At 46.0% G+C, this 11133-nt stretch overlaps 1 long non-coding RNA gene across 2 annotated transcripts; it reads left to right on the top strand.

Annotated features, from left to right (window-relative positions):
* The first annotated feature begins 291 nt into the window (after positions 1-291).
* On the top strand, positions 292-3838 carry LOC103162346. Of its 2 annotated transcripts, none has more exons than XR_003483933.2 (3): positions 292-481; positions 574-641; positions 3477-3838. It is a non-coding gene; the product is annotated as an uncharacterized LOC103162346 (long non-coding RNA). The 2 variants fall into 2 exon arrangements; XR_003483934.2 differs by lacking the exon at positions 3477-3838 and adding an exon at positions 1340-1940.
* The last annotated feature ends 7295 nt before the right edge of the window (positions 3839-11133 follow it).

Genomic DNA, 11133 nt, shown 5'->3' with positions numbered 1-11133 from the left:
CAGTGTTGCCTGCCCTTCAGAAAGTAACTGAAGGCCCCCATTCCCAGACCCCACCAGTGTCTCAGGTCTTAAGTATTCATCAGGTGACCTCAGTCTGTCTGGAAGAAACCAGTTCCTGGGTGGGGAAAATCTCACTAAAATCACTGTTTTCCAATCTTGAGGGGTAAATCTAACCGAGGGCTCCAAGAACCTTTCCCCTTATAGGGTGGTGCCCCACCACCCCAGTAGCCTTGGCCAGGACTTCATTCTGAAATAGCATTTCCTTTCTGCACAAAATGACTCATTGCTCTGGGCCCTGAAGCTGTGACCTTTGTGCATTGCTAAACAGCTGACTTAGTCTGTTATAAACATGTGTATAGGCTCTGTGCGGACTCAGGGACATGACAACTGGCTCATGCACTAAGTGTGGTGGATATAGGCTCGCCAGTTTGACTGGATTTAGAGTCGTCATGGATGCACACTTCTGGATATGTCTGTGAAGGTGATTCCAGAAAGATTTAACTGAATAGGGAAGACCCACTCTGAATGTGGAAAATATGATTGTGGTAATATATTGTTTGTGATTTATTAAAGGTTCAAGCTGAAGATTAGAGAAGCAAAGCAGCTGCGCCAGGAGATCTTACCTCTACTCGGCTGAAATGGTAATCCTGTCTCCACAAATCCTCAGAGACAAAAGGCTCCCAGATCCTGTCTCCTCCTCCTTGTATTCCTTCCTCTGCCCAGCCATATCCTCCTGTCTCCACCTCCCTAGTGTTGGGATTAAAGACGAGTGATCCCAGGTGCTGAGATCACCTTTATGTAAGCTATTTCTTTTAGGACTGGATCAATTTGGTGTAGTCAGTATGGCCTTGAACTAACAGATCTGTCTACCTATTTATCCTGAGTCCTGGGATTAAATGTGTGTGCCACCACTTCCTAGCTCTATGGCTACTGGGATTAAAGGTATGCATCACCACAGCCTGACCTCTATAGCTTGTGGCTGATTTTGCTTTCTGAATCCTTAGGCAAGCTTTAATAAATCATAAATAATATATCACCACACATTATCCCATAGGCTGGGGTCCTGGGTTGAATAGAAACAAGAAAGGTAGCCAGTGAGCAGCACTCATCTCATGTGTCTGTCTCCTGACTTCAAAACAATGTGACCAATGCCTCACACTGCTGCCACCATGAGGGACTGTCCCCTCAAGCTGTAAGCCAAAATCAACTCTTCCTGCCTTAGGTTGCTTTCCTCAGTTATATGTTACAGCAAGGAGAGGAAATATATGGAAGGATATGTTTAGTTGTGTAAGAAACTGCGAAGCCTCTTCCAAACTGTAACATTCTGCATTTCTACCAGCAACAGGCTGCTTCTGCTCCACATCTCTCCAACACGTGGTGTTCCTGGGGTTCCAGATGTCGGTCACTTGAATAGGCACACTGTGGTATCCTGTTGTTTTAATTGATGTTTGCCCAGTCTGTGGTACAAAGCCTATTGACTTTATGGATCTCTGCTTTGGTGAGGTGTCTCTTGTGGCCCTGGCTCAGTGTTAAATTTGGCTGTTTTCTTCTTGTTGAGTTTTAAGAGTGTGTGTTTTTTTTTTGTACAGTGGGTCTCTATCAAATACATCTGTTGTGGGTATGTCTCCCAGTTTGTGGCTTGTCTTCTCATTCTCTTCCCTGAATGACGTAGTGCAAAACTGTATAATTTTGATTAAGTCTAGTTTATCAGTGATTTTTTCCCCCCCATGAATTGTTCCTCTGGTGTTGTACTGGTAAAAGGCAATTCCTGAGCAAGACTGATGGCCTGAATTCCATCCCCAGATTTCACCAGCTCCTGAAGGTTGTTTTCTGTCTTCCACATGCACAACATAGCACCTTTGTGCCTACATCATACACACACACACACACCCACATACACACACCCCACCCACACACACACATACATCACACACACACACACATCACATCACACACACACACACACACACACACACACACACACACACACAATTTTTTTAAAAAAGTCATTACCATGTCCGAGGTCCTCTAGGTTTTCTCTTGTGTTCTCTTCCTTAAGTCATTTTTGTCGTGTGTTTTGTGACAGACATACGTAAAGTAGCTAGTATTCCCTGTTTCCAAAACCAGCAAGGGACATACTGTTGTCATCCTTATCACTTCAGGTCTGGAGGGAAGTGTGGTCAGAAACAGAAACAAGCTTAATGGGGAAAAGGCTGAGGCCAGCTGGGCTGACAGTGTATCTGAGTTAACCAACAACCAAATGTCCCTTATCAGCCTTTTTGCTGATAAATCCAAGCTATGTCATGGTCACTGAATACCCCAGGCAAGATCTGAAGCAACCTACCCAGGTTTCTACACCTGTCCCAATTATGTCCATCTGGAGCAGGGCTAGATAAGTGACAACTACATAACTAATACTACCCCCTCCCCTGTTTCTGTCAAAGTGCATTTTAACTGTAGAAACTACACAATCCTGTTTCAGAAAATTTGGGAAACCTGATAAAAAGAAAAAGAATGTAAAATTCCCTGAGATCTCTTTGCTGTAGTATAAATGGTCACATGTAATGTGTCCCTTTCCTGCTTTATGTGTGCATGCTGTTTTAAATGCTGCAGGTAGAACCCAGAGCCTTGAGCTTTGCTACCACTAAACAAACATTAAACAGCCCTATGTGTGCAGCTTAGTGTTATTATTTTCATTATGACTAGAACTTGGGATGTGGAGCAGAGGTAGAATATTCTTCTGACTTGCAAACAAGACTCTGGGTGCAATATTCCTAGCAACACATACACACAACACACACACACACACAACAAAAGAACTTGAATTGTTGTTGAGCAAGCAAGTCAACATTTTATTCATTTCCTTCCACAGCACTCCAGCATGAATATTTTATCTAGTTATTACAATATAAATGTAATATTCCATTATTACATTTATTTATTTATTGGGGGGAGGCGCTAGGGAAGGGAAATGTGTTCACACCACAGCACAAATGTTAAGATCAGAGGACAACTTATAGGAGTTGGTTCTCTTCTTCCACCATGTGGGTTCTGCAGATAAAACTCAGGTTGCCAGGTTTGGCAGCAAACTACCTTTACGCACTGAGCCATCTTGCCAGGCCTAAACAGATTTGAGAGTTGATAAGTTACTCCATCTATTCAACCATCAATGTGGTGTCACTTAATGTTGGATATTTATGCTGCTTTCACTTTTCAAATCATTAAGCAATGCCACAAAGTACACTCTGACAGTTAATGTTGATTTTCAACTGGGCAAGCTCCAGCATCACCAGGGAGGCTGATCTCTGGGCATATCTGTGAGGGGAGTTTTAGGTTGGGTTGATTGAGGTGGGCAGATCCATCCTGAATGTGGATGGCACCATTCTGTGAACTGTGGTTCTAAACTCAAAACAAAGAGAGCGAACTGAGCACCAGCAGTCACCCCCCTCCTCTCTCTCTCTGCTTCCTGGCTGTAGATGCAAGATGATCAGCTGTCTCAAGTTCCTGCCATCACGATGGATTGTCCTCTCCAACTGTAGACCAAAATGAATTCCTCCTCCTTAAGATGCTGATGTCAGACATTTTCTCAAAGTAGCTAATACATACATACACTTTCGTGTATTTAGCATTGCCTACATTAACATTGCATTACTACAATACTCAAAACTAGTCTAAGAGGGATGAATGAATTTATAGTTTTTGACACAAATGTAAATTATTTTCCAATGAATTCAACAAACCAGTTTACAGCCTCCACAAGGTATGCACCATGCCCTCTTCAGCACTGGGAACTAAATTAAAAGTAGACCATGGAAATAAAGTTTGTGTATCAAGGTTTTTTTCTTTATTCTTTTTCTTTGGTGAGTTGCCTGTTTCATAGTCTACCATCTGAGCTAAATCTTAGTCCGAATTCTTAACTATTTAGTAAAAGACTTGGTAGCTCATACAGAGGAGAAAACTGGTTTTTCAGTAGAAATAGCTGTGGTAACTTTGGTAAAATAGCCTATACTCTGCCTTTTCTATACAGAACAAACAGACAGATACTCTGTGAAAAATGTTGCTGAACTATCTATCCACCACATACTGTGGAAATGTTGGTAAGGTATCCAGTAGGTACTGTGGAAATGTTGGAGAACTACACACCATGCACTCTGTGAAAATGTGGTTGAACTCGTCAGGGCTCCAAGAAGATACTATTGTGGATTAACATGAGTGTCCTTAGCCTCAAAAGTGTAGCACCTCTACGAGACTGGTGCTGTGCTAAGGGATAAACCAAGGAAAATACAGAGCTGGAAGATTCTAGGTACCGCCCAAGAACTAGACTAATCCCCTGAGAGAATGAGCTGCAAAGAATCACCCCCTGGAATTGATGTAGTGTAAAATTACCTTGTTGGGCACCCAAAATTTACAGATATTTAAATAGGAGAACAAGAACACATAAATAAAAGTCTGCTTGTCCTCAGAGTGTTCATACTGCTAGGGAAAGAAGGCAGTTTCCTCCAGCACTGGTATATCTACTTAAAATGTCCACTAAAACCAATGTGTAGGGCCTGAAGAGGTGACTCAGTGGTTGAGAGCTTATATCTTTAACTATTTAATAAATGGCTTTAATAACTCATATAAAAGAGACAACTAGGTCTTTTCAGTTGCCACCTTGATGTTCCCTCTGAATTTGGTTCTTAGCACCCACATAGTGAGATTCACAATGGCCTGTGTCTCCAGCTCCAGGATATCCAAGACCCTCTTCTGGCTTCCTTGAGCACCTGCCCACACATGGCATTCACTCACACAGACACACACTCTTTCACAAGAATAAAAAATGATAAAAATAAATTTTTTAAAAATACAAAAAGTAGGGCTGGAGAGATGGCTCAGAAGTTAAGAGCACTGGCTACTCTTCCAGAGGTCCTGAGTTCAATTGCAGCAACCACATGGTGGCTCACAACCATCTATAATGAGATCTGGTGCTCTCTTCTGGCCTGCAGGCAGGACACTGTATACAAAATAAAGAAATAAAGAAAACAAAAAGCAAAAACAAAAACAAAAAACAGACATTCTGGAGCCCATCAATATCCCTAACATGTTAGGGAGAGGTTCACAAGGCCCCACACCTAGCTGAGGAGCTATTGTCCATTAATAACTTCTAGGGAAAAGGGATTTTTTTCCCCAGTGGTGTCATCACTGGTGCTTTGGTCATGCCTCAGTAAACAATTCCACACTCAAGATCATGCAAGTAATCCTAAGTAAATTCAATGGGTCATAAAAAGAAAATTCATGCAAGAGAGATGGGGACTCAGTGGGAAGAGAGGTCCAGAGGAAGTTGGGGAGGAATAAGAGAGGAAAATTGGCCTGAATATGATCAAAATACACTATGTGGACATATTAAATTATCAAAAGAATTAATCAAAATATTTCAAAGGGATGGGGCATGACAATCCCAGCACTTGGAAAGCTGAGACAGGAGTTCTCAGCCAGACTAGACCCACAGCAAGACTCTGTCTCCAGCGAAATTCTTATTATTGACTGATTGTGTGAGTGAGGGCATGAAGTGCATGGTGGTCTTTGTTATAGGGAAGCGGTTTGTTTATTTGTATTTGTAGTGATGGGTTGCATTCATGAGAACGGTTTTTACGGATGTGTTTACCCTGCCAAGCAGAGAATGTAAAATAGTACCATGCTCATGTAAGGATAATTGAGACTGGGAGGTCTGACATTTTCTTTTCCCTATTTTTTTCATCTATTTAGGAATAAGATTTTATTATGCCTTAAACAAGGTAAAGTGTGTTCTTTCTAGACTTGGGTTTCAATCTCCAGCACTACAAAAGAATGTTCTATGTGATCAGATCCCCCAGGGATAGATGAAAACCACAATTCCTAAGTGTGTCCAAGTACCTGATATTTGACCTTGAACTTATGGTCCTACCCCCTCTGCATCCTGAGTGCTGGGACAATAGGCAGACACACTGGTTTACGATTAATGTGAAAATAGAAAAACAGAAAGGACCCCACACACAACTAGCAGGAAATGTCCCACTGATTGTGCTGTCATGACAGAGACTGCTGTGCTACCTGTGCATTAGTCCAGAGTTGGGCCTGCAGGGCACTTGCCAGTGTGAAGAGGGAACTGCCCCTGAGGGAAGCTATCACTAGCTTCTGAGCAGTGTCGGGCAGAAAATCCACATGCCTCCAAGACCCCGTGAGTAACATCAGTGAAGTGAGACAGGCCAGGATGAAACAAAAGGAGAAATATATATGACACAGGGTGATCACAAAATAGCCTTGGTAACACTGACAAAAAGGAGAGGCAGGCCTCGAGCCCCAGCCCATTTCAACAAGGGAAACATGTAGTCCATCAAGTCTCCATTGAAGACGAAAACCCTGATTTCCATATGAAATTCTCCCATCTTTCTGACCAGGGAGAGGGCCAGTAAATGCTTCTGTATCTACGGAGTTTAACGCCCAAGATCCTTGGAGGGCTTGCTATTTCCTGGTTTGGTCGGCTGCTTCTAGAGCCCAGGCCAGGTATGAGGAAAGAGACAGGTGGCTCTGCGTGGGCGCCGCCTCGTGGGGGGAGCCCAGGAACGCCGGTCGGTGGAGTGAGTGGGAGCCTTGAGCTTTCAAGTCCTTGAATTAAAGAAAAATCACTGTGTGTGGTCAGGTGAACCAGATCTCACCGGTTGGGTGGGGATGGAGTAGGAGGCTAGAAGTGACCTTATGAAATGCAGGGCAGCGAGGAGGACAGCGAGGAGGACCCTACACAGATTGCCTCGCCAGGTGCAAGCATGGCTAAATTCAGGACTCCTGAAGCCGCATACTGGGGCCCTCTAGAGAGAGAGGGGCCTCCGGCGGGCGCCGGACCCCTTCGCCTCTCATCAGAGGCTGTTGCCATGGCCACAGGGGACTTTTGATGTGAAGCGCAATGACCCCCTCCTCTTTCCCGCCCCCCCCCGCCTTCAAGATGACGTCACAGACATCCGCCTCCCTGACAGGCCACCTGTAGGCTGGTCTCAGCTTTAAAGCAGCTGTGCTCCTGTCCCCCCGAAGTCCAGCCGGCGGCCACCATGTCCACGCTTGGGAGCATGCCGCGACTCCAGACCTACCTATCTCCCCTCAGCGCGAACACTGCGGCGGACAGGACAGACAAGTACCGGAGACAGGTAAGTACCCACTGAATGCTCCACCACAGAGCATTCCACCCAATCCCCGCGCCCACACTTTGACTCCGGGGTGAAGGGGGTTTCTTCCAGAAGGAATCGGAGAGCAGAGGTTTTCCCCTATGTCTCTCAATCCCAACCAGTGCTCCTGTCCAGTCCCTTCCCCTGGTCACGGCCTCGGATTTGAGGAGCAGTCAACCCCAAGTCCCAACCGGACTCCCGAGGTGGAGCTCCCGGGGCTGCCCTGGAGGGGAGGGGAGGGGGCCGCTTGGCCGCAGGTATGGTGTCTCCCTTTCTCCAAACCGGAGGGCTGGAAAAGGGCTCGGGAGCCCGCACTAAGCTCTCTTGCCACCAGGAGTAAAGGGGTGTGAGGGCCGCCGGGTCTTCCACGCCTTTCGCCCAAACTCCAGATGTAGTCGACCTGTTGCCTGCGGGAGAGCGTCCCACAAGATCGGAGCGCCAGGAGTCCACGCAGAAGTCAGCCGCGATTCCCCGAGAGTCCAGCGCACACAGAAGGAAAAAACGTATACGGTGCTGGGGAAAGCAGAGGGTAACCAGCCTAATGCAACCCACCTCTCTTCCTACCCTTGCGACATCAGCTGGTGGCCCCACTAGTCCGGGGAAGTGAAGGGAGAGGCTCAAGGGACTGTGGGGGGCGGGGAAGCATCTACTGAAAAGGTGACAACCGGGGCAGACACACCCCAGGCTCGCCTTTCTAGTCTTTAGGTCCCTGTGTAGAGGTCAGGATCCCGTATTAACGTCCCTGTAGCCCCTCCCTGAGGAATCCAGCGTCAGCACCATTCATTCAGCACTAGAAGCTGGACAGCACCTGGTCCTCCCAGTACTAGGGGTCGGTTCCCACGCTCTGCTCAACCTGCTAGGCCCATGCCCCCACACTTCCACAGAATCCATTTAGACGAGGCCAGGAGGTGAGACGCAGTTTGTACAGGAAGGGAATGGGAGGCTCGGCTTTTTTATTTCTCCATGGGTTCGAGTATCTAGGGAATTCTATACCAGAGGGGAAACAGCGAAGTTCTGGAGACGCAGCCACAGGGTCTGGAGGGGTCCCCGGGGAACTAGTGTTCTATGAGGAATCGTCACATTTGAGTCTGTCTTCTCCCTAAACCTTACTGGGAGTAAATGAAGGGGGAAAAACATGGAGTTGGAGAGAAAAGGTACTGAGACTATGGTAGGAAATAGTACATTGTGTCTGGGTTCCAACCTTTGGGTGTAAATGATGTCTGCCCAAAATGAACATTCAGGTGCACATTTTTTTTTTTAAATCTGAAGAAGCCCTAAGAGCCTTTGTAGAGGAGCACAGATGATTGTTTTGCCAGGGAGGAAAAGCCAGGGAGGGGGAGAAGCTGTCACAAAAGGGCTAATGGAGGTGGGGGAGGAGGAGAGCAGAGCGGACAGGACGCCAGCTCTAGTGTGGTTACCAAGCAACCACCCGCAGCCCCTGCTTCCTGTTGCCTTGGTAACAGTGAATGGAGGGGCTTTGGCTACTGTTTATCTGTGAGCACCTTGATTCTCTAAATTAAATATCTCCTGGTAGCCCCTGCCTCAGCCTGGGCTGTGTGGGAGTCATCGCCATTCCCATGTACTGCTCCAATTACCAGTGAGGATGCCCTAGAAGGTGATTACCCCCGTCTTTAAGTCAAAGACAGAAGACCCCCAAAATCCTTCCCACCCATACCCCAGCCCACTTCAGAAATGAAATCATAACCTGCCCAGCCATTTTCTTGAGACTTGCAGTTCACAGTCCTCTCATTTAACCCTATATACTAGAGGAGATGATCTCCTTTAAACTACCCCACACACACACATCCCCATTCCCCTTTAAATGAGGAACAAGAGAGATACAAGATATTGTTTCAGTGTGTCTTCTGCAGATATAATTGGTTCCACAGCCCCCTCCCATTCTTTACACGGGAGATGGGTCTGGATTGCCTCACTGCTGAACTTCACAGTGAAGTGAGGTAGACATGTGTTTCCGTTAACAATTAGGCACTAGCCCAGCAGCATTGGATTCTTCAAAAGTCTTACCTATTTTTTTTTCTCCTCTGCATTGGCTTCCTTGCAAAGCCAGCACTTGCAGATTCAGCAACCCCCCCCCCGCCCGCCCCCATCTCTGAATTGGCAAGCGCTGACTCTACTTTTCCTTCCACCTGTCACTGTCATTTGTCTGCATGCATTTGTAACACTTGGGTGGGAAATCATCGGACCCACAAATTCTCTAGCCTTCTCAGGGGGTGAAGGGGGAAAAGGAAATGCCCAAGAAGTTACTGAGCAACCTGGTTTATGCATTGATTTGTCTAGAATAGTTCTCACTAAGAGCCAAGAACTTGCTTCCAAAACAAAGCCGTGTGTTCACACTGCTGTCACCCAGTGACACAGATAGAGGGGGAAACCCTCCGCTTCAGACAGTAGCTACCAATATGGCTCACATCAGCAAATGGGATCATATTTCCATTCCTTCATCCTTCCCCTACAAACTGCTAATATGTTATAATGAACCATCCTAATTTCAGCCTATGTTTAAGTCCTCACTCCCCAAAGAGATGGCCTGTTGAGATATACTATGGGGGGGGGGGGTGGTTACATCAAAATGCCTTTCTCTTGCATGTTACTATAGAAACTTCCTTTACACCAAACCAGACAGCTAGTCTGTTTTTTGTAGTTTGCTTCTTAGAGGACTGCCTTTCCTTACTAGTTCTCTGGGCCAGCTATCACTGATTACATCAGTAATTCCCTCCGCAACTATAGTCTTTTACTTAAAATTATTATTATTATCATTTTGCTCATTTCTTTATGGACAAAGGGTTTACTTTTCTTTCAAGAAGATAACTTAGACCTTATTGGCCAAAAAGGAAAAGCCAATCTCTCATTGGTTGGTATGTATCACTTCACCAACCAATAAGAGGATGCCATTTATCCTTTACTGACTAGCAGAGAGAGCAGGGTACCCAGAATGATTGAATCTGCCTTAGTTTCTATCCAGCAGCAAAGGACAGGTTCGGAATTCTGGAATCCAGAATCAGGGTCTTGCTTTACCTGGTTCAGATTGCTCTTGATTTACATGAATTACGTTTGGTGCTTAGTTATTTGTAGCTCACTCGAACATACCCGAAGAACACATTGTTCTATGTTTTCCCACTTTATGATGCATCATAAATATATTTCTAAGACAGTAGGGGTTATTTGTAGTATCAGTACACCAGGGGTATGGGGATCTGAGATCTCTAGGAATACAGCGTTGGTCCTTAAGTGCAAGGGATTTATTTGTGAAAAATTGGAGGGAACAGGATGGAGAAGAAGAGGGTAATGTACCTCACCTGCGATGGGCAGGCATCTCTGTGTTTGGGACTCTGCTCAGCCTTGGTGCTCTGGGATGGTTTTGCTTTTGCACTTTGGCATCTCGACAGCTGCCTTTTTGGTGTGAAAACAAGGATGGATGGAGACACGACTCTAGTACAGTAGAAGAGCAGACTGGCCACTGCTCAGGAAGGCGCCTGGCAGGTAGGTGGTGAGGGTTTCAGGAACTGTTTTGGGGCAGGTCAGCTTTTCTGCCACTGTTTGTTTTCTTCTTCTCTGCTCCAAGCCCTGAAATGCTGATGTGGATTTCCAATTCTCAGGAAAAAAGGTGCGTCGGGAGAGTCCGTTGAAGATCCTCTTCATCTTGGACAAGCACACCAATGACAGCCCGGAGGATGCCTGGATGTGAGTACAGGCTCAGTTTTTCTCTCCTGGATTCTTGGGAGTAGACAGACACCTAGCCAGGATTTTGCCATCAAGGGACATCTTCTTTGCCCCCTCCCCATGCTGGGCTGAATTCAGTGGGGATTATGGGCTCCAGTGCCAGGCTGTACTTCCATATTAGGGGCTCTGATTCCTCAGAGGTTAACCATGCTTGAATCAGAGGCTCAAGACTAAATCTTTCAGGACAGTATCAAGAAAAGCCCCCTGACTTCTCTGTGAA

Source organism: Cricetulus griseus, chromosome 3 (genome assembly GCF_003668045.3).
Source record: "Cricetulus griseus strain 17A/GY chromosome 3, alternate assembly CriGri-PICRH-1.0, whole genome shotgun sequence".
Lineage (NCBI taxonomy): Eukaryota > Metazoa > Chordata > Mammalia > Rodentia > Cricetidae > Cricetulus > Cricetulus griseus.
This window is presented reverse-complemented; position numbering and strand designations above follow the sequence as displayed.